The sequence below is a fragment of the Pongo pygmaeus genome, chromosome 10, assembly GCF_028885625.2.
Source record: "Pongo pygmaeus isolate AG05252 chromosome 10, NHGRI_mPonPyg2-v2.0_pri, whole genome shotgun sequence".
Lineage (NCBI taxonomy): Eukaryota > Metazoa > Chordata > Mammalia > Primates > Hominidae > Pongo > Pongo pygmaeus.
The window spans coordinates 2,265,223-2,289,259 of NC_072383.2; the positions used below are offsets into that span (position 1 = coordinate 2,265,223).

At 45.1% G+C, this 24,037-nt stretch overlaps 1 protein-coding gene and 1 long non-coding RNA gene across 19 annotated transcripts in view; one reads left to right on the forward strand and one right to left on the reverse strand.

The window, feature by feature from the left end:
- The window catches only part of LOC134740352 (uncharacterized), a 30,076-nt gene extending 27,641 nt beyond the window's left edge, over positions 1 to 2,435 (reverse strand). Inside the window, exons 1-2 of the long non-coding RNA XR_010127750.1 lie at positions 2,290 to 2,435; positions 553 to 633 (exon numbers count right to left, since the gene is read on the reverse strand). This is a non-coding gene — a long non-coding RNA (uncharacterized LOC134740352). The remainder of the gene's footprint in view (positions 1 to 552; positions 634 to 2,289) is intronic.
- The window catches only part of LOC129009980 (voltage-dependent L-type calcium channel subunit alpha-1C), a 716,779-nt gene that overhangs the window by 243,821 nt on the left and 448,921 nt on the right, over positions 1 to 24,037 (forward strand). The window lies entirely within an intron of this gene.

A 24,037-nucleotide genomic window follows, 5' to 3' on the forward strand; every position in this document is an offset into this window, starting at 1 on the left:
AGGCTTGCAAAGAAAGACAGGAAGAGCCTTCCGGGGGATGGCATAGCAAGTACAAAGGCCCGGAGGCAGGACAACCTTGGCATGTGTCAGAAACAAAGAGCAAGGCTGGCACAGAGTGAATGACCAGGTGGGTGCAGGTGAGCTGGTCAAAGGGTTGGCGGTGTGGGGTGAGGGAGTGCTAGATCATGACTGGTAGGGAGGGTGACGTGTCTTTTTTATTTTTAGGATATCATCATTCTGCCTATGGATTAGAAAAGGGAGTTGGGAGGGAATGAGAAACTGGCTGGGAGGCCAGTTGGGTAGGAGAATAGAGGCTGGGACCAGGTGCCAGCAGTGGAGGTGAGATGAATGGGCAGAATTTGGCCAGTGGGATGAATCCAAGTGCTTGGGAGGCAGAGTTGCCAGGGCCTGCTGGGCAGTTGGGCAAGGAGGCCCCAAAGGATGCCAGGCAGTTTGTTCAGAATAAACATCAACAGTGAAAGTCTTGTGAAGAGTGTTGGGAAGCTGGACATTTTTAGATACAGCTGATGGCAGTGCAGAAGTTCCACTCACCTTGGAGAGTCATTTGACAAAATGTTCAAAGGCTTCAAAATGCTCATTTCTTTTGGCTCAACAAGTTCGTAGGATTTTATCCTATGGAAATAGTCAGAAATACACAAGGATTACTTACAAGTGTGTTCGTTGTAGTCTTATTTGTAATGGAGCTAAACCTGGGATAATTTCTCTCCTCTATTTTTCAATCACCAGAGGGCTGGGTAACTAAGTTAGGATGCATCCATATGATAGAACACCATGTAGCCATTCAAATGATAACCTAGAAGGACAGTTAATGGCACATAAAGATGTTCAAATGCACTGCTAAATGAACAAATATAGAAAGTTATCTACAATATGATCCCAAATTTTATAAGATATATAAACTCTATTTACATCTCATATAAGTGTAGACAGGATATACTATACCCTGGAAGGTCTAATAGGTATACATTAGAGTGTTAATGATAAGCCAATTCAGGGAACAAATTACAAATTATTTTATTTCATTCTCTATGATTCTTCTAAATTTTCTACCATAAACATTTGAAATAAAAACTTAAAAAAAACCCTGTTATTTGAAAAAACTTGTGATGTCTTACCATGTGCAAGTATAAACTGAATAGTGAATAAATCAGTGGGCTGGTGGCCCTTCTTAATACACTGCCGTACATAGGACAACCATTTGTATTCAGAAAGTTTGTGTTGAGTAAGTCACTGGATTTGAGTCAGAAGACTTGGAGTTGGAGTCCCAGCTCAGCCATTCACTGGCTTTGTGATCTTGAACACGACGCTTAACCTCTAATGCACAGACCCTTGGCTGCTTCAATTTGCAGTGGGAATGAATGGTGATAATAAGAACAAGAATAATGCTTTCATGGAGTTGTGAGGATTCAATGATAGGGAATTAGAAAATATTTTGTAAGAGGAAAAGCACAGTGTAAATATTAATATTCCAGGGCCCAAGTCTTTGACATGGACGTGACTATGGGCACCAATAGGTTTTTGGACAGATCATTAATGGTACCTTGTCGTGCCCTTTAGTGTGTATCTCATGCAACCAAATGGCCAGCTCACGTCTGATCCCAAGCCCTGAATTAAGCGAGCAATCTGAACACAAGGGACAATGAGTTGTCCTGAGCGGCAGGCGGCTCTCAAATGAGGAGTGCTTTCTCATTCACTGGAAAGCTGTAAGTGAAATGCTGCTTCAGCAGCCGCACCCAGAGCCCCTTTGATACATGGTTCAGCTGTTCTGTTACATAAACCTATTGGAAATGAACCTGCAAAGGAGTTGGGCAGAGGGAGTTGCCCATTGGAATAAAGACGAAGGAGAAATGCACTACCTCTCCATTTAAAGGAGACATTTGCTTTTTAATGGACCCTAAACACTGGGATCTCAAATGTCACAATCTTTACATACTGGAATGGACATGCACATAAATGCTGATGAACAGCTTAGCAGGCACTTAATTTTTAAATCTTTGATTGTTCAAGGACAGGGATATCCTACTTGGCTCATAGCAAGACTCATAGTATATTGGACAATGTTGTCTGCACTGGGATGTCTTACTGGAGAGTCACATCTCCAAAAAGAAGCTGTGTAGTGAATGGGTCCAAACATAAGGGTTTGAGCCCCTGTTTTCAGCTGGGATTTTTTGGGTAAAGGGAGATGAAGCAGCCAAGTCTAACCAATTGCTGAGGTTTATTTCTTGGGGACTCCCAGCTCCATTGAGGTGTAGAAAATATAGCACATACCAGTTACCAACATGGATACCTGTTCCTGGATGGAACTGCCTGGTTGGAAAGAATGCTGGTGGTCAGTAGTGCCTTCTGATCCTAAGAAGAGGACCCTAACCTGGCCATTTTGAATAAGGGCCCCATAGCTGCTGATTAAGTGTGTCAATAGTGGGTTCCTTGTGATGTAACATTCATCATCCTTCCTGTGGTGGATGACCCTACAGACCCACCTGCTGATAAGCTAAGCTGCTTGCCCAAGGCCTTAAAGCTACAGAGGTATTAATCTAGAGTTTGAACTGGATCTCTCTGACTCTAAGATTCCTGCTCTGAAGTCCTCCATTATCCTGCCTCTTACTGAGTTGTTTTGCCAGTGCTATTGGATTTGAATTCAGTTGTATCCTATGTACATTAGAATGAAAATGTATGCATCATAGAAAATGAATAAATCATGGTTCCATCCCTCAAGAAACTTATATATATATATATTATTATTATTATTTAAGAGTTTGAAGTGCGTAGCAAGAGCTCAATAAATAGTTATTGAGTAAATGATAATACACAAATATATTCTAGTTTATTTATAGATATCCATAACCCCAATCAGATTATGATGCATCTCATAAAAGGTGCACACACAAAATCCCGTCGGAGTTTAAAGACGGGAGAGAATACCTCTGGAGAAATCAGGAAAATACCAGTTGGATGTATCATTTGAGATGGGTCTTAAAGACCTGTAGGCACTCTGACAGGTAGAGATGGTGAGGCTTGGTTCCCACCCTGAACCTCCCGCCTGCTGATTGGCTCCTGCAGTACACCCTAGGTGCCCTGCTTTGTTTCTGCTTTGTAATTCCACTTCTTAATGATATCAATAACTGGGAGCTGGGAAGTGAAGTTTTTATTCTGATAAACCTGACTTGCCGCAAGAGGCCTACATGAGAAAGTATGATTTCTGGTCTCCTCTCCACCGTCTCCGATATGCAAATGAGTCACACATCTGTATCTTCATTCTAGAGCTCTCTTTTGAACTGCTAATCCCCCTGGCTGAGCCTCTAATCCTGGTTGTCCAGCATTCTTCTAGATTTAAGGTTGAAACAGAGTGCATGACCTTCCCAGACTCCCTTGTACATGAGCTCCCAACTTCCCAGCCCCTGTTCTGCTCCCCTCCTTGCAGCGGTAGCCAGGGTGGTCAGCTGCATTGCACATTAGTAGTAAGGGAAGAATGGGGTGACGGGTCCAGAGTTGTGTGTTATAAGATGACTTTGGAGGTCAGGCTGTTGTTTTGGCTCACTTTGGGATTTTGGGGAGTAGCTTACTTTGCCATCAATTTCCTGATGAAGAAAAGGCAACTTGGCGTTCTTCGTATAAGTAAACAGGTCAGTGTTGGAGATAATTACATTAGGAAGCACCGTGGGTCCCAGAGATGGGAGGCCTCATGTAAGTACTACTATGCCATTGCCATCATTGTCTGGAGAGGATGATAATGTAGTATTTGCTTGCAAAATGGTTTTCTGATGTTTGGTTGAAAGAGACAGTTATGTACCTTAGCCAACTGTCAGGGCTGTTTTTCTTCTAGCACAATTTATAAAGTGCTTTTTGTCACACCCAAATTTTGCAGGACCACAAAACTCAGATATTTAAGGTTGTGGCTTTTTAGAATGGATGAATAAACATTAGCACTCCAAACTTAAGAGTGTGAAGACTTGTCAAGGCTCCATTTCTGATTTGCTTTCTGATCTCATGCAAGTCACTTCACCTCTCTGCTTTTTGTTTTTCCATCTGTGAGACATTGCTCACTTTGCCAGGATATCTTCAATATGAATAAGATAATGTGTGGAACCCTTTCAGCTGCTGCATCATTAAAAAGCACTTATTCAGCACTTATGTAGCATTGCACAAAGAGAATTATAAAGACTAGATCCCTTCCTTGCCTGCTAGTTATATTCTAATATCTTCTTAAAAAGGCAGAAACTAGGCAACTAAAGAGAGCAATAATTCAAATGTTATCTTTTAGGCTACACAAATAACAGTAGCATAAATAATTAACAAGCACCAATATGCAAAGAAATCAGTTATCAAGAATACATAGAAATAGTTACCAAAAATACATAGATAAAATTATCAGAAATTTCTCATCTTTCTGGAGCCAAGTCACGCAAGAACCTGGTTTTATGTAAATGAAATTGCCAGACACTGCCCCCTGGAACCTGAGCAAGAAGAAGACCCTAGTGGGTGGACTGGGGAGGGAAAGTGTTCTGGAGAGTTTTACTTGGGATTCTGTATTTGGGTTTCTGTCACTGTCTCTTCTCCCTCCAAAGTCAACTAATACTCAGACATTAAGGCTTAAGACCCTGTTAAGGGGAAAGGTCTGTGCTTTAGAGAGGATGCTGTAGAGTGGTAGGCAACCATCATTCCTCTTCTGAATATTGTGGTCATTGCATTGTGAGCCTTCATTGAATTATGAACAATCATGAGAATGAGATCCAAACCAAGCTGGATGGAAACCACATGGATGAGGCCCCAGAGAGTGAGGACACCATACAAATGTAATCACTGAGCTGTCTGAATCATCTTGAGAAACTTCTACAAGTCTGTATACATCTGACTTCCCCATCAGTTACACACTTTGAAAGGAAAGCTCTAGGGAGAAGAGTACCATTTGCTTCCCCAGTGCTAGGAGAGGAAGGTGATGAGACTGAGATTACTTACTAAATTATTTCCTGTGACTTCTTAGAAAAGCTGAACTCCCAAGGTATGCTGCTTGGAGATGTGGGGACACGCGCATGCACACATACACACACACACACACACACACACACAGAGTTTTCTTCATACAGGGGTAGTAAAACCTGTCAGGAAATTAATTAAATTAGCTATTATTTGTGTTTCTCTTATAGTTTACAGCATCCTTTCACTGATTTGATCTCATTTGACACAAAAAGACTAGCTGTCAAGGTAGGTGAGACTAATATTAATCATCCCCATTGTACTTAAAAGGAAACCAAGACTCAGAGGTTAAATAACTTGGCCAAGGTCACACAACCAGTCTGAATCTGGCAGAGACCAGATTTAGATATTCCCTCTAATACCCTGACTTTCTCTCTGGAAGATGGTCAGCATTCTAAAGCCAATGTATTTAAATACCACCTGTCTATCACAAATTTTGCATACAAAGATTTCAAGCCCCATCTAGATACCTAGTTTTCCTCTCCATATCTCATGTTTTTAAATTACTATTTTGTGTCACCATAGTGCACAGCATGCTTAAGACCTGGCTTGCTGCTGTTAATAATTACATAGTGTCATTGTTTCCTCCAGGGAGACTCACAATGGAAGCTAGCAAGCCAGGAACTTGTCCTTCACTGCACTTGGGTCTTAAACAGCTACAAAATACACAGAGTTTGACTCCCATCTCCCTCCAGTTCTCAAGCTCTCTCCCTGTTGGTTTTCAGCACGAGTTTCAAGTATTCTTTCGGCAGGAGAAGGGCTCTTGAAAAATGGCCCATCGCAGTGCAAATTCTTTTCTAATGAATGCGCTGGGCAGGCAATAAATCTGAAAGGGATGCATCTGAATCCCGGTCCAGGTGGAAGATGCTAAACTGGCCTAAGGCTTTCAAATATGCCTGTCCTTAGCCCACTTGCAGATATTGCTGCTGTTACTGCTGATGCCATGGCCTGTGTGGGGAGGCAATCCTCACCAAGAGCTCCCTCCACAACTGCTGGGTGATGGGGGGATTGCTGCATGCTTTCTCTGTTCCCTGCCCTCCCCTTTTTAGCTATTCCCCTCCTCTCTGAAATCATCCCCTCCTGACTTTACTCCAGGATCTCCTTCCAGCTCCTCGCCTTCTTCTAACCAGGACCAACTTTCTGGAAAAATGGTTCTTGCACTTCAGTGTCAATTTTCCCCAAGAACATGAGCATTTCAAGCTTTGAGTGCTGATTCGGGAATTTATCCAGTCACAGGAGTTTCCCAGACAGACACTGCATTCTGCTGATTCAGAGTCATAGTGACTCTGTGATCAGAGGGACTTGAGTTTGAATCTCTATACCACCTTTGACTGACTTTTGGCAAGTTACTTAACCTTTCTGAGTCTGCCAAATGAAGACAATGCTATTGTCCTGTTAGAAGGATTAAATGATATCACATAAAGTACCTGGATGTGCTCAGCCTGTGGCGAATCATTATATGTCAGTTCTGTTTTTCTGTTTCTCTCCTGAAGAACTCACAAAGCCTCTCTTATCTGTTCAAGGTCATTGGATGACTTGCTAAGAACTAGGCAGAAGCCAAAGGTCATTCTCCCATCAGTTATCACTCCTACGTGACAATACACCCCAGGTGTCAATTAGTTTTTGGTTTGACCTACTATATTTTACTGATTCTACTGATCCTAAGATATTTTTTCCCCTACATTTTCATTTCTCTAAAACTAAAGTGCAATCTAAACAAATAGGTTACACTTTAGTTGGCACCATTTTTTCTTTCTCATTGATACATAAAATAATAGGCACATCTTACAACTTACAACTTTGACTTGATGGACATATGGTAATTATTTTTAAACACCTGAGTTTAAATTCCCTGAACTCAAGTGGCAAATAACTGCCCTGACCTGGTGATTCTTGATGCAGTCTCTTCCTAGGTACCTTGTGCTGGAGCATCTGCAAGATGTCCTTAGGTGGTAGGCTGCCATCTGGATAAAGGGGCAGCAGGAAGAAGAGTTTCTGGGCTTCTGGGACACATGTGAATAGAGTGCAAATGACACTTAGGGTTGCATTCTTGTGTCAGAGTTCAGTTGGCTTGTGCAACCCCGCCCCTGTGTTTGGCCCCAAGATGCCTTCCCACACCTTACACAGGGAACTCCCTATCATGTAATATTCAAAGTGGGCTTTTCAACTAACATTTATTGAGTGCTTACTGTGTATTAGGCCCTGTTAAGCACTTGACATATATATACTCTTTTAATTAATATGATTACTCCATAAAGTAGGTACTTCTTTATCTTACACAAACCCAGGCTTAGGAATTAACTTACTTGCCCAGGTCTTGAACTCAGATCTGTCTGGCTCCAAATGTCCTGATCTGAATCTCTCTGTCCTTCTGCTTCTCTCCAAGCCTGAGTTGGCAACTCTGCCTTACCTAGTGGCAATGACAAAACAGCATGGGAGTTAAGCCTGAGTTTTCGTTCTCCTAAGAATGTGGTTGAGAAGGTATGTGCTAAAGAGGCAGGGGTAGATGATAGAGTTTATAGAAAGGGGGGATGGACAGGAGGATAACCCAGTATAGATTTTGAACCTTTCTGAGTGAATTTTCAGCTCCTCTTCTCCAGGTACACTCTTTCCATCATTTCATCTCTGGCATTGTGCCAGCATGGTCCCAGGGCCAGGGGTGACTGTGGCCAGCTGGCATGAACAGTGCCCCACTTTTCCCGTCTGTGACTTTTTCTGTCTTCTGCCTTGAATCAGATATGCCCCAGGTGCCAGGGAAAGAGGAGTATGTGTTTGATGGTCTGTCAAGTCAAGTAGAAAGAAAATTAACATCTCTAACAGTGAGTGATTGAGATTGAATATTTTCCAGGAGCTAGAATATTATGTGTGTGTGTGCATATCTCCTGGAAAAACAGAGAGGAGGAGACGCTCCTGTGGCCTCAAGAGAGCTCGGTTTGGTAGTGAAGACAGCAGATGTATGGGCCCATTACTATTAGCGGGGCAAGTTCTTAGGGGTGTGAGAACCAAGAGAACCGTTGATTGGTGGAAAGAGCACAGGATTTGGAGTTCTGAAGAGCACGCTGAGCTTTGTCTTTTCCTCGCTGGCTCACTTGGGTAAGTTCCTTAAACTCCAAGCTTTAGTTTCAATTTTATGATGTGGGTAGTCCATTTTTCTCACGGCCTCATTGTAAGAATTAATTAGACACTCAGAGTGCAGGCTTGATACAGGCCTCCTCCAGGGCCCGGGATGTATTAATTGCTAGTGCTCCCTCAGTGGCAGCCTTGATATGCACACCTAGGAATATATACATATGCGTTTGTATATGTGTGTATGGGTTTTAAAAGTCCGTCCTTCATTCATCAAATATTTATTGTGTATCTGTTCTAGGTGTCAGGCAGTTAGCCATAAATAAAACAGGCCTGAATCCCTGCCCACGGGGAGCTGACATTCTAGTAGAGAGACAATGAATAAAATAAGTAAGTTAAACACACTTTGTTGGATGGCAATAGGGGCTGTGGAGAAAGGTAATGCAGGGGAATGGGGTGTGAGTGCAGGTTTACTTGTAAATAAGACGATGAGGGAAGGCCTCCGCAGGGGATGTCTGAGCACCATCTATGGGAATGAGGGGGTCAGCAGGGTGGACTGGCACTCGGGAGGAACGCATTCCAGGCAGAGGGACCTGCAGTGGCAGACACTGACAGACGGGCGGCCTGGCAGGCTCAGGGAAGGGCGAGGGAGCAGCACGAGCAGGGTGGGCGCTGGTTGCAGGTGAGGGGTCAAGAGGCGGGCGGAGCAGGGCCTTGCAGGCCGCGGTGAGCACGGCAGCTTTTGCCCGGAAGGAGGTATTGCAGATTTTGAGCAGGTGTGGCGTGGTCTGGTGCGGACTATCCGAGGTGAGCATGGCTACTGTATGGGAGGTGACAAGGGGGATGTCCTGTGTGCGCGCCTGCCTGGCTCCGCAGTAGCTCTGACAACTGCCTTAAGCTCCGGCAGCGATTTCCTCAGGTTAGAGGCCGAAGGGGAAGAAGAGGCCTGGAGAGGTTGGTTCTCGTGGTGGGGCGTCCCTCGCTGACTGTGTTCAGAATGTCCCGTCCCAGGGCTGCGGCCTGGAGCCGCGGGCAGGCGGTGAGGGGTTGCTGCCGAGCTTCGCAGCCCGGGGGCGGGCCTGGCGCGTCTAGCTCGTGGTCAGAGGTCGGGAAGGGCGTCATGGGTGTACGTGGGGACAGCGCCGGGCTGCGGCTGAGACGCCAGGGCCTGCTGAGGGCAAGCGGGGCCTCTCGCCTTGGTGGCGCGCACGGTGCCTTGGGAGGAGCAATGGCGGTCCCGGAAGGGAAGGCGGGACCAGAGCCCGGAAGCATAGTCAGCCCTCTGCCAGCGAGGAACTCTCAGTGCGACCCCTCAGGAAGAGACTGAGAACTTAAAAGCTGAGGGTAGAACCTGAGTGTCCAAAAGGCTAAGAGGAGAACAGAAGGGAATGCTGGCTGAGGTTACACAGCACCCATCATGGCCCTCGACAGCCTCAGTAGCTGGCCGTCCCCGCCCTGCTGACCGGGCTCTTCCCGCGCCTGATCACTAACGGTGGGAGGCCTGGGCCTTCTGGAGAAAAGAGGCTAGAATCTTCCATCTTGGGTTGTGCGGGACTTTATTCCACTGTCAGTCACAAAGCCATAAATACATTTCTCCAAGACAAGAAAAGAGTAACAGCAACTAACCCTTCTCCCGTGCATATTTTGCACAAGGTCCTGTTCTGAGTGCTTGGTTTGGACTACTTTAATCTTCAGAATGATCTGGTGAGGTGGGTTGTATTATTATTCCGATTTTGCAGAGGAAGAAACCAAAGAAGGACTTGGCCCAAAGACCCATTGCTAACAGGTGTTGGGACATTATCCAAATGCATGCTTCTGACTTTGTCAATCTCTTAATTTCTTATTTGCCATGTGGACTATTGGGAGGGAGTTTTTGGAAATAACATACACAGATACACACAAAGGTCAGAAAGGGAAAATGAAAACCGGCTTAAGCCCCTTTCTTCCCATATCCATGTGGGCACCTGCCAGGCAGCTGGTGACTGGCAATTTTCACTTCTTATTTTATGTTATAATTTATTGATGTATATGTCATCCCTGTTCCTAAGGCTGGAGACTCATGAGGCCAGAGTCCATGTGCAATCCATTTTTATATTCACCGTAGTATCTAAGCCAGTGCCTTTAACATAATAGGTGCTCAGTAAATATTAAATCATTTCTAACGTTAAATGGATGCGTGTGGTAACCAGCTCTCACTTAAGCCATTCTGTTCTGAAAACAATGAGAATGAGAACCTTTAAATATGTGAATCATAACACAGTTACAGCTGCATAATGTTTTTATGATTTTCAAAATGCTTCCATGCAGTTTATCTTGTTTCATCTTCCTGCTAACCCTTTTGAGAGTGGGAGGCACACATTACTTAATTATAAGAAAATGAGAAAACTGAAGGCAGAGACAACAAATGAGCTATCCAAGATCACAAATAGGTTTTGTTTTTATTTCTGATTGTGTTTTTAAAACCGGAGAAGAGATCAGAACCATCCTCTCCTAATCTTCCTATTTTGCAAGCAGTGCCCAATACACACCTATTGGATACACAGCTTGAACACAGGACCTAATTGTTCATTAGGCATGAACAACAGGGTGTTCTGTCTCTTGTAAACTGACAACAGTCTTGCACAGTGCTAGACTGTGCACTAGCACTATCTAGAATGTGATCCTTTGACCGGTAGGCAGGTTATCACTTACCAGTTTTTGGCAAGATCAGGAGCTTGTGACAGAATGTAAATCAGCTGTGTCTATAAACACACTGCTTAGTTTGCCTTTTTATTTTTTTTACATTTTATTTTGAAATAATTTTAGGCTTAAAGTTGAAGAATAGTGCAGAGTTCCCATAAACACTTTGGGAACTTCCTCTAATGTTAATATCTTGCATGACCATAATATAGTGATTAAAACTGAGAAACTGACATTGGTATAATACTTTTAACAAACTTCAGACTTCATTTTGATCTTACCAGTTTCTCCACTTCAGTCCTTTTTTTCTGGTGCAGATCCAATCCAAGATCCCACATGACATTTAGTCATCGTGTCTCCTTTGTCTCATCCAACTGGTGGTAGTTCTCAGTCTTTCCTTGTTTTTTGTTTGTTTGTTTTTAATGACTTTGACACTTTTGAAGAATCCAGGTCAGTTATCATGTAGAATGTCTCTTAATCTGGGTTTGTCTGATGTTTACTCATGATTAGATGGAGGGTATGCATATGTTGCATACTAAATGCATACTTCTGAATATCACAGAAGTGATGTGCCCTTCACAGTGTGTCCTATCAAAGGATAAAGGATGTTGATGTCTTTCTACTGGTGCTGTTAACCTTCATCACTTGGTGAAGGTGGTGTCTTTTGAGTTTCTTCACTATAAAGCTGCTATTTCCCCATTTCTAATAAGTATCCTGGGGGAGATATTTTGAGACTGTGCAAATATCATGCTTCTTTTCAAGCTTTTGCCCATAGTTTTAGCATTCTCTGGTACATCTTATTTGCAACAGTTACTATGTTTGGCTACTTATGATTTTTGTATTGTCCTTTTTGCCTCCATATTTATTAACTAGAATTCTCCCATTAAGGAAAAACTGTCCCTTCTTCCCTAGTTATTTATTTATTTAGTCATTGATTTATACCAGTATCATGTTTGTTTATTTTATTCTATGGGCAATAATCCACTACTACTGTTAATTTATTTTCTTGCTCAAATTGTTTTAGCTTTGGCCATTGGGAGTGCTTTCTGGTTGGCTTCTGTGCCTCTTGACATACCCCCAACCTTTCTCAAGTGTTTTCTTGCTTTGGGACCACAAGATACTCCAGGCACATCTTTTATTTCCCTCCTAGCCCTAGAATCAACTGTTACTCCAAGGAGTACTGATTCGGTTTATTGGAGAGTGGTAGTATGTGAAAACCAAGACCTGAGCACTAGGTGTGCTCATTCCTATCAGCTTGTATTTATATGGAGACTCTCCTGATGAAGGAAGTAGTGTGTTGATTCACATTTTGGTGCTAGCTTCCTATCTCATCATATCAGGATCAGTTCGTGACTCTCCCATTTTTGAGTCTCAGTGATCTTTAAGTTCTGTTGTGTCACCATGTCCATGTGACTCATCTGGGGGTAATTTCAAATTCTATTGAATTAAAGTTATGAATCAGTGTTATCCTTTCACTCATTCATTAAGTCAATATGTCTTGCATGTACACTGTGGGTTGGGCCTTGTGATAGGCACTGGATTTACATTGGTGAGTAAAATTCTGCCCTTAACAAGTTTATACTATAGTTTCTTTGATGGCATCTAGGAGACATTACTCCTTTTCTTGGTTCTGCATATTATCAGAACTCACCTCAGATTGTTCAGCATTCTAAAATCATGTAAGTTCAGCCTAGGGAATTTTAAATTTTGATTTTAGATTCAGAGGTTGTTGGAATACGAAGAGACCATTCCCTATCCCAGTAGTTCCTGGGGCCATTAAAAACCTTTGCCCATGCCTTGTTTCTGATACATAGATGGTTGACTTCTTCAGATGCAAGGAGGCTGAAGATATATACTTTGACTTGGTAAGACCTCTAGAGTCTTAACTGCTCCCTCTAACCAATACTCTCTGGTCAGTGCTTCCCTCTCCTATGGGGTTGGGGTATAGGGTAGGCATCCTCCTCTTCAAACCACTCTCAGACCCCAAAAGGATCCCTTCAGCAAAGATTCTCTTGCTTGACTTTCCTCCACCTACAAATCAAGTTGGATCTGGGTTCAGCTTCAAGGGGGTTGAAAGTGATGTCAGTTAAGGTCATTTGGATGGGCATGATCCTTACTCCCAGGTCCACCCTTCCCACTTGATTTAATACAATCTGGCATTATTCCAACACTTCTCCCTTTGGCTGGTTATTAGCATTTCCTTTAAATTTTTGAGCATGAATGGAATAAGAATCACTTTCACAGCCCGGAAAGGTGTCTCCAGCAAGGAGTGTTCTGCTGGACAACGCAGCCTTTTCAAACGAGTCAGTGAGCTGGAAGCGTCCGATGTCTCCTTTACTTTTGGAGAAGATGGGCAGTGCTGAAAACTCATGCTAAGGCTGGTTCTCTGTTTCTATTGGTTCCTTTCTGGCATGTGTTAAATTATGTCTTTTGTGTTCTGAACAAATGTGTGTTCTCAGCATGCAAAATACGCACACAATGGCTGACCGATTGCCTGTTCTTGGGAGGAAGGGAACACTCAAGCTGTGGTGAGTTGATTGCCATGCAGTCTGTGGTCAAAAATGTGAGGGCACCATGGGTCACCTGCGTGTGCCTTGAAAAGTAATGTGTGGTCTAGGCACCTGAGCATCTGTTCGTCAGGTGTGCCAAAGATACTGCCAGAGATGGGCTCCTGTATGCAGGCTCCTCAACAGCCTGGAGTGTTCGCCTGAGGTGGCCCAACCCCTAGCTTTGAGCCTGGTGTAGGGCCAGGGGCCAGATTGTGGAAATGAGTCTTTAGTGCCTCCCTCCATTTTTATGTTGGTGTTTTTCAAAAAAATTTCCTCTGTGTGTGTGTATTTTAATACATGAAATCCGGTTTAGAGAACAGCCTTGTATGTCCCATCCTGCTTGTAATGCAGTGATCTGCCCTTGAGAATTTTAAATTAGCTGACCTACATAGCTTAAGTATTTCAATTAAAAGTAACAGGCCATGTAGATTGGCAAGAGGTGGAGGACAGGGAGGGGAAGATCCCTCCCAGGAGCTTTGGTTCAGGCGAAACAATAGAAGTGACAAGCGATTCTGGGAAGAAGTCATGACTGATAGTTGTCATGGAAGCTCTGATACCCTTTCCATAGGTGAGGTTCTCATGAAGGTGGCTTCTGGATATCCGCCTGCTATGAACACATAGCTTTTGTGGGATGGTGCCAAGCAAACTCTCTTCAAGGGGAGGATTCGGGCAGCATTATTCCTTGCTCTTCTGCACATCTGCTCTTCCATTTACAGCATCTCTATACATGGCTCTCTGAGGGCCAGTGTTCTCCCAGCCCCTTCGGCCTGCTCCCAGAGGAATACATGGAGAGCAAACACTGTCCGTGGTACAGGGGGGCCATTCTTCCTCCCTTTCCATTTCTTCTCTACTGTTCAGAATTCTGATTCCACAGAAATGCCTAATTAACTCAGTTGCTCTGCAATGACAAGCTAACATCTGGAGCTACCAAGTCAGGAAAGCCATTCAGCCAGGGTCCAACACAGATTTTCTCCCCTCTGCACCCAGCTCAACTGCTGGGCACTGCACCAACCCTGATGTGGCAGGACGAGGATGCCAAGGGCTGGAGCAACTCGAGGCTAATTTTTTTTCACCCAGAAAATCATGGGTTAGATATTTTTAAATTGCTGGCTTATTTTGCAGCATTTTTATTATTTCTGGTAGATGAGGAGATCTTGCCATCCCTGGGGGTCCATCTCTCCCACGTGCTGCCTTGCAGTGCTTCTCTACCTAGACCATCTCTGGGTGATGCCGGTTTACCCAGGGATGGGATGGGGTGCAGTGTATTACGCTTCAGATTGTATATATGGCCCCCTTGGGAATCAGTTGCAAAGCAGGGCCATGTCTGATGTGAAGGCCGGGACAAAGGTCTGAATGACTAACAAAGAAGCTGTCTGTGGCAGGCAAGTAGGAGCAGTCTGGTGCACTGGAGCTGTGGAATGACTCGCAGGTTCCATTCTTCACTTCCAGTTTGCATGCATCCTCCCATCTGCCTGACCACTGTGTACAGTGCTTACTACATGCCTTGCCTAGTCTAAGTGCTTTGCATAAATGAATTCATTTGACGTTCACAGGACATCACAGGTAGGCATTACCATTGTCCCTGTTTTATAAATGAGAATACTGAATCATTGAAAGGTTAATAATTTTGCTCATGGACATTTGCTTCTGGAGCTGGACCAGGCAGTTTGGCTTCAGAGTCCACTCGGCTCTATCAAAGTCATGCTATCAATTACGTAAGTTCCATTCCATCTCAGCCCCAAGTGTTTTCAGAGCCGGAGACCTCACAGTGTCTCAGGATAGTACCTTTCAGGTTTGAATGTGCCCAAGAGCCATCTGGGGATCCTGGTAAAATGCACATCCTGATTCAGCAGGTTCAGGTTGGGGCCTGAGAGTCTCAGGTCCAGCAAGCTCCCAGGTCATGTCAGTGTGACTGATTGCTGGTCCACACATTGAGCAGCAACGCTGTGGTAGACTACTATCATGCCTGTGTACTATTTTCACTGTCAGATTGGAGTTAACTGCATTTGGATAGGGAGCTCTTTCAGCAATAGAATAATACCAGTAAGAATTTTTAATGAATGATCAACTATAGTAGCAGATAGTAATCAATTTTTTGTTTCAAAACTAATTTTCCTAGGACTCTAATGGAAAATGGAAAGGTTGTGTCCCCCTTTTCCGTATCTTTGCCAGGGGTCTTTCCTTTGTTCCTGGGTTTAACTTGGCACTTCTAGGCTACTTTAGTCCTAACTTTTCTCAGTTACCATTATATGCAATTCTCCCAGTCACACCCCAGCAGTGTACAAGGGATCAGATACAAGGTTGAATCCATCACAAAATCAGAATCACCATGGCAACTGCATCCTTTGATTCTTGAGTGTGCCCAGCAGCCTGAGCAGAGGCGATAGTTGAAGTGAACCAAGTTCTTCTGAGAAATGGAGGGGAGTGGTGCTGGGCCCACACTAGGCTGCGGTATCTTCCTCCCTACAGTGAGGGGCTTCCGTTTACTCTGAAGACTCCAGACACTCAAAATCTCCTCCCCTCCCTCCAGTCCTGCAGTTAGCCTCCAGGGGTTTCTGGTCCTAAACTTCCACCACCATGAGATTACTACAATGCCTTGTGATACTCTGTTCTTCTGGTTTGAGTTTTGGTGGATAACCACATCTGAGTCTTGCTGTGTTCATGTGTCAGTATTTTGGTGTATCTGCTTGCTTGTCATGTGGGGCATATGCCAAGTCCAGTAGTGGATGGGCTGGGGAAGACCAGACCTTATCACATGGTGGCCTTGGGAGAAATCTTAATTCCAATGTGTGAAACCAGTGAAAGTGTGATTTTGTGGGTCAATTTTTAAAAATATACATTCAAGCAAAAAGCAACTTGTTTTCTCTTTCTGCGTCTGCACATGGCAGCCTCCATTGCCTAGGGGATGATAGTGTGGGTTCACTTTGTCCATCTCATTTGGATGACATCAGCAGAAATGCACTCTATACCTCTCCACTGAGGCCTGTGACAGGACCTAATGTTTGATGGAGCTGAGAGAAAATAAACCAAAATGACCCAATGGAATATAAATGCTGATTTCTGTTCCCATTGTTTGACAGAAAGGAAGTAATAAACTAAGATGCAGTAGCCTGGCCACGTGATGTCTTGACAGGCAGCTTTTGGATTTGGAGATGCTTCAGAGTGTTATATTGAGTCTCTGGGAAGACCCTAAGCACTCAATTCCTAGTGGTCAATGGTTGGCCTCTTTTGAGACATAACCAATTGGAAGGAAAGATGGGCCTTCATGCTCCCTATGATGTTGCCTTAAAAAGACATTTCCTGGGAAGAACTGGGCAGATGGTGGCTTTAATCTCACTAGCCTTGTTCTTCATTTTTATATCCAAGCTTCAAAAAACCAGCATTAGCCAACAGCACTGTTTTTACTGCTAAGCAGAACTTCAGGAAAGAGCATCCTTCGATAGAACATTAATTAACAAATGTGCCATCAGTCCAAATGAAGACCTGTGCTGCTCCCTCTGCCCTCCCCAGCTCCACCTTTATTTATGTACCCAAAACATTTCCAGTGGTATCAAGGTGACAATGATAGGTTTTAGTATTGAAGACCTAACATTAATAAATGCAGTTTTGATTGCTGTTCCTATCCGTATGTTCTTTAAGGAGGTTTGTTTAAAAGCCAAACAATCCCACGGGTGGCAGAGACTCTTTGTTCTAGCCTTCATTGTCAAAATAGACAGAATCAGGTTTGGAAGCAAGGCTTCTACACAGGAGACTGGGAAACTATCATGCAGAAGAAGCATTTTTTGTTCCCCTGAGTAACCAATATAGTTAGTACGCATGATATGTGTATAAACTGGGATGTATTTCCTGTAATGGAGTAACGAGGTAACTAGGTGACTTTGGCATGGCCTTCCCACGGAAATAATGGTGCTGGACCATATATAGACAAAGATAAGCTTTCACTTAATATAGAAAGAACTGAAGTGTGGCCAAAAACTGTCTCCTCACCCTTGCCTTCAATGTGATTTCTGAGCTGCAGACTCGGAAGTTTCTCACATTCCTTGAGATAGTGGTGAACAGTAAAAGGTTTGGGAATTGGGGAACTACTGTAGGAACTCCACCAAAATCATGTTGAATCTTACAGAGAAATGGGAGGAGTCTGTCAGTCTGACTTTCTTGTGAATGAGAATGGGCAGGTAGCTCTGACAGGCCTCAAAGAAATAGGCTTTGGAACTGACCTACCAACTGCCCTCTGAGAATAGGACTAGCCATTCTCTGGGAGCAGAGGGAACCTGGATGATGTGGTCCTTTGTCCAAGGAGAGTGTCCTGGAAAGGTGTTCCCCATCTAGGTATTTTCTCTGAGAAGCAGAGGATGAGGGCTGAACTTGCAGGAAGCCGAGAGGAGGAAGTGAAGTCAGGAGAAAATCTGCCTGGTTAAGGCTGAAATTTGGGGACTCATGATCCAGAGAGGTTCTGGAATGCCTGACCCTGGTTTTGGAGGCCAGGGTTTTTCATTTTGACTGGCTTAGCTCCTTGGCTTATTAAATGTCTTTGAGTGGCTAAACCACCCTAAGCCTTAGTTTCCTTACCTGTAAAGTGGGAATAACACTTGTTTCAGAAGGTGGTTAAGAGGATTACATGACATAACACATATGAACCATTTAGCTAGCGTCACGCCTGTCCCATGGTGGCTTGTGAAATTTTAGCAGCTGTTTTTACTCCTAGTTTTACTACAGTAACCTGACTGGGAAAGCGTCCGTGGGCAAAAGGGAGGAGCGGTGAAGATAATCAGGAGGGCAGCATTAGATTGGACCAAAACAGCCAGAAAACTGTTCGGGAGAAGTTGCCTCCAGAGCACCCAGGTTTGGTCCCCTCCATCAGGGCCCACTGGTCATTGTGTGCCGTGTCAGTCGCCTGAATGACGGCGAGGGCTGGGCCAACACCAGCTCTCCCAGGCGGTGAGGCTTTCCTTCCACACACACAGGCTTCATCTCGGAAGGCTCTTGGTGGGAGACACAGCTGGGGCACTGCTGGAGGAGGGGTCAGCTGCACAGACCTCACGGCCCTTTGCCCAGTCCCTGACGTCAAAAGGGCCGTTCATTCCCAGGGCTGTTCTCTCCACCCAGCTGCTGGGTCTCAGCTCCTTTCCTGGGAAGCCCAGTGCTTCGCGGGTAGGAGATTCTATCCCGACAGTCTGTTCTAGCTCCCTTCCCTGTTTGTGATTGTCCCTCTTCCCTCCCGCTCACCTCCCACGCTGTCCCCCACCCCCTGCCTGGTTTCCAATTTTAGCAGTGTTACCAGGGCAGGTTTTCAGGAAGCCTGCTCCAGTGGCTCTCGCCTGGGCCGTTTCCACAGAGGCTGTGTGCCCGGCTACCATTCCCTAAGGCTCAGGCATTGCGCCCATCTGTTCCCCGGGCTGCAGCCAGCAAGCATCTGCGGGGGGCGGTGAAGGCTGAGGATGCCCAGACAAGGGGCAGGGAGGGCCGGCCCACGTGACGGTCAGGGGAGCGGGATGCCCAAGGGAGATGGCATAAAGGGTCCACTGGTTGGGAAAAAATAGAAAATGGAAATAAGGTTAAAATTGAAATGTTTTTAAAAAGTGATTTGTGAAGACTTAAACAAATTTCTTTCAAACTGCTTTATTACTCACAGAAATTGTATCAATCAACAGTGATCGCTAAATTGCTGAATCAGTCAGAAAATATTGTTGCTGCTGAAGAATCAATGCTAATTGGATCATTAGGGCATTATTACATGAAACACAAATAGCTCAGGATGGTTGCTCTTTGCTTGGCTTGATCTGTATTCTTCAGAGAAGCAGGGAAACCGCGATTGTTTCCCTCTCAGCTGACATGCGGTTTCCCCTCCCTTGCTGCCCTTCTTGCTGGAGTTAAAGGTGGATGCTGGTTGCAGACATTTCCCCCTATTTAGAAAAACAAAGACGTACCATAGTCCTTGAAATCAGTGATATTGAACAGTCTTAAAAATTAGAGAGGTTAAAAAGATTTGGATTGCATTTTAGCAATCTTCTGTTGGGGTCTGTGATGTGTGAAGACACATCTGCACCTTTACTGAGGCTGGTAGAATCCAACAAAAGCCACTGATGGGGCTCCAGGCATGGGGCAGGGCCTGCACTGAGAGTAATGGTCACAACAGCCTGAGCCACAAGCTGGCTGGAAGGACTCCTGGAGGGGTGAGACGTTTCGTAAGATCTGGGAGGCCAGCGTCAGTGTTGGGCACACCATCCCCCAGAGTGCCTGATATTGGTGACCTTGCTGCATGGCAGATGCTAATGGGTATTGACTGAAGGGACAAGGTGCCTTCTCCACCCATGCTTGGTCATTAGCAAATGGTTAGGTGGGCACACGTGGCCTCATCTTCCACCTCTCTTTTGGCCATTTTCCTTGCCTTCTCCCACACCCGCTGACCTCTGGCAGCCCAGAGCTCCCCTCAGCAGTGCTCACCCAACTCCCTCAGGGCCTGAATTTCCGGGGTGAGAGTCCCTTCTCCACATCATCGCAGTGGGTGCTTCTGCCAGGGTGGGATCTCGCCAGGGATTATGCTTGCATCTTAACAGGAATTTACTGGGGATGGAAGTATTAACCCAAATGGAGTTACCACAGAGGGGATTTCACATGTTTCTCAAATAATGCTGGAGAGAGCCATGGTTTACATAACCAGTACGAGATAAGGCGGGTGGGAAGAGGGCAGGCATTTCCTTGCGAGGCTCCTGGCAGCTTTATTTCTGACTTGCGAGTGGGTCAAGAAGCCTCCATCCTCCCACGCATGGAGAAGGCCAGCATTGACCGCAGCCCCGCTATGTCCCCGTGCTGGCCTGGCTGTGTGTTCTCACATAGATGATGTCATGGCAGCCTTAGAGAAATTCTCTGAGGCAAATCTTATTGTCCCCATTTTTAAAGACGAGAAACCAGAAGCTGAGGATCCTGTAATTTGCCCAAGGTCATGTGAAAGGGCTCAAGTTCAAGTCATCCCAATTCCAGATCTTTTTATCATGCCATGTTTTTTATGCCTCCCCCCTTGCCCCAGAGTGTGGCAAGCAGAGGAGAACACGCGTGTGGGATGGGATCAATTGCAAAACGTGTGCAGCCTGGCCAAGCAGGTGAGGGAGTGGCAGGACCAGCTACTTGTATTCTCATGCTCAAGTTCCTCTGTGTCTTCCGAAGATAGATGGGGCAGGGAGTTCCAGCTGCTTTGTGCCTTCACCAGCTGAGCACTGGCAGGTGGGGCATTTTTAACCTCACGCCTTGACTATCCGCTCTGCCTGTCGCAGTCAGCTCTGCCTATTGTCCTCCGTGGCTCAGAAGCACCTATCCTTAATCATTCATGGGGGAATTTTGTGGAAAGATCCCTCCCAATGTGGCTGTGTCTGCCACAAAGTGGAGATTTTTTGTCATGTTTGATCCCCTACTGTATTCCCAGAGAACTCAGTGTGTCTGGCACACAGTGGGTCCGCAGTAAATTTTTGAACGAATGAGTTCGCAAGGCATTTCTCCTGGTTCTTGCCCATTAGAATTTCCATTTCTCCTGCTCCCTAGGCTGGCACTACCAGGCATGGTGCCCTTGTCCCTGCCATCGCCATCATCATTCAAGCTCCCTGCTCCATCTTGCAGCCTCATTTCTTAGCCCGAAAGTCTTCCCAGTCCTCCACTGTCCCTGTCCCCTCTGCATAGCCCCTCCTCCCAGTCAGGCCGCATCCTCTGACCTGGCCTCCCACCTCCACGCTCAGTTTTCCCAGCCATACTTTGCTCTTGCTACATTCCTGCCACCCTATCTCCTGGGAGTCTCTTTGTCCTTCAGGTCAGACAATGCAAACTTAAATGCCTGCTGAAATAAGCAAGAAAGGTACACAGGAGTGGGAGGAGTCTTCACTTTCCCACAGAAACATACTCACTTCCATTGCTACACAGAGACGGCAATGCAGGGATAATGAAAACTAGCTACTGACACTTGGCCTCCATGCTGGAGGAACAATGGGGGACCAGGGGCACTGTGATGAACTGAAGTGACAGGTGTTTCCTAAAGGTGGCGGCCACAGCAGACAGTCACCACTGAGGAAGTCTGTGCCTGCTGTTATGAGCTCTTCTGACTTTTCAAGGCAGAAAATTTGGATTTTATGTGAAACCTACTGTTTCTTAAATGTTGACTCAAAAAAGTTTATTCTTAATCAACTCTGTCAGTGGCCTGTTGGCCTCGAGTATGTGACCTCTACTTCAGGGAGTCTTCCTAGATCATTGAGGCCCACCCGGATTCTTTACTTCCTACCTGTTCCTAGTTAGTGAAACATTGTCATGGAGAGGACAGACCTCTGGCCAAAGAACCTAAAGACCTGAGCCCTGGTCCTGGTTCTGCTTCGGCCTCAGTTTCCTCGTTTGTAAATGAGAACAATAATATTTGGCTTGTCCAATAATCTGCCACGGTACAGCTGTGTGGCTTGTAGTTTCAAAGTGCTTTCATACGTGTGATTTCATTTGATCCTCAAAAGAACCCTGTGCGGTTAGCAGGGGCAAGTGTGGTTATTCTTAATTTAAGAGGAAAGAACTGAGGCTCTGAGAGGTGAAGTGACTTACCCACGATCATAGGGTTTATAAGTGGTAGAGCTAGCTGTGTCATTTGGGTCTTTTATCTGCTGTGTGGTTTGGTGTTTTGTTTGAACTTTTGGATAGAATGAGATCTGTCTTTGTAAGCTGTTAAGTGCTATGTGGGTGCATAAGAAGGAGTAAGGAGCTTACTTATATGGGTTATTACTAATAAGTATATGCCCTCCATTTCCTCATAGTGCGACACTCATCCATACACCATGGTAATTGAGCTCTGACGATTTGATATGTAATGATCTTACATCTCTAACCAGGTTGTGTGTGAGTACCTGGAGGCAGGGATGAAGTCTAGTGCAGAGAGGCCCATAGAATCATTTGGTAAGTAATTGCTGATGAATTGAATCATAGGAAAGTGGAGATGCCACCTGAGAGAGAACCATAACTTGAAACCAAAGCTGAGCTGTGCCTGAGGTTAGTCAGGGGCCTGGTGGCTCATAGTCCTAAACCCTCAGCTCATGGTCTGCTGGTAGCCACTGATCAAACATGCATGATAGCACGTGTGACTGCTGCCGTCAGTACAATCACCATCCAAGAAGACCACATGGGGGGATGATGAGAAGGTATGAATGACATAGTAGAAATGGCATTTTGGAGTCAGATCTGGGTTTGACTAATCCCTGGCTGTGGGACAACTTAACTCTGTTGAGCCTTAGTTTCTTTACCTATATAATGGGATAATAATAGCTACCTCATGAGTCTGTCCCTGGAACAGGCCAGGTGCTCAAGTGCAATGCATAGCCCAGTTATAAATTGCTTTTTTAGAGCAGTACTCACAAAGGCACTGTTTATCTGGTTTTGCCAATGCCGGGCACTGAATTCCTCGCTGCAATTGTCAGATGAGGTTCAGTCAATACAAATATTCCTTTATAACAGTACTGGGAGGAGCCTTTTAACTTGAGGTTTTATTAAGATAATGACAATTGGAGAATGACTAGGTGCACATAAGGGAAATGGCACTATTTTCAATTAAACTTCAGGCCAACTATGTACAACTATGGATATAGAACTGAGTTATGATGTGGAATTCCAGTTTCTCTCCACTAAGGACCTGGGTGAACTGTTACCAGAGAGAAGCATCTCTGGAGAGCTCCTCTAAGCATCCTGCCCACTCTGTGGGGCCATCCCCTGCTGCTCTTGGCTCAGATTCATTTATCTATTTCAGGCCCTTTGCCCTCCTGAGTCTGTAGTTAGCCACTTGCTCCAAGAGTCTTTCAGCTATAGCCTTCATTAATTTCATTGCGAAGGGGCCTTCGGCTCCCCTAGCGTGCGTTGTGGAACGTCAGCTGCCTGCTTTGCTCATTACCACTAGCCCAGGAATGCAGTGTTGACTCATGGCTGCAGCTCCGCTTTTGAACAGAAGCACTCAGGGCCTGAGCCTGTATTTATCACTAGGCAGGGAAGGTCCTAAGGGAAGGTTCCAGGTGAACACAGACCTCATCCTTCCATCATTACCTATGCAAAACACTAAATACAGTCATCTCCTCTGGAAACTGCCCCCCATGTCCCAGCAGTAGTTCAGGATTCCCCTGTTAACCATGTTGTGCCCACTGCCTTTCAGGCTGCACACACTTCCCTCCGTGTTTAGAGAGAAGAGAATGCAGAAATCTGCCCTGTAGGGCATGAGGGGTGAAGCCACAGGTCAGTCCTATAAGCCCCTCCTCCTTCCTAGAGCAGAGCCATCACCTGCTTTGGGCTGTGCCAAGGCTCTTGTTGAGCAGTTCAGTGCCTCACATGGACTCTCCCGGCAAGAATTCACTGAGGATTATTGGTTAATGCTGATAAAGCACTTGGGCTATAAATGTTAAGTTTAATGTTAATAAACAGGGGGATTAGGTTCATTTATGTAAAAGGGAACACTTCACAATGGATACTGGGCGGGGGAAGACTTTACTTTTATCAACAAAAAACAAACAGAGTAAACTGTAAACTCAGACCCATCAAAGCCAAGGCCTTCTTGTCTGCTCACCCTGACGTTCCCACAGGATTTCTCTCTGGGGCTGTAAATGCAATTCCGCTGCTGAACTGATTGCCTGAATGTACTTGTGTACTTGATGTCTTTCAAAAAGAAAGTGTCTAGGAAAGTGCAAAAGAGGAGCAGGCAAGGCAGAAACAGCATGGCCATGTGGAGGGGCCATGCTGATCGTGAGAGC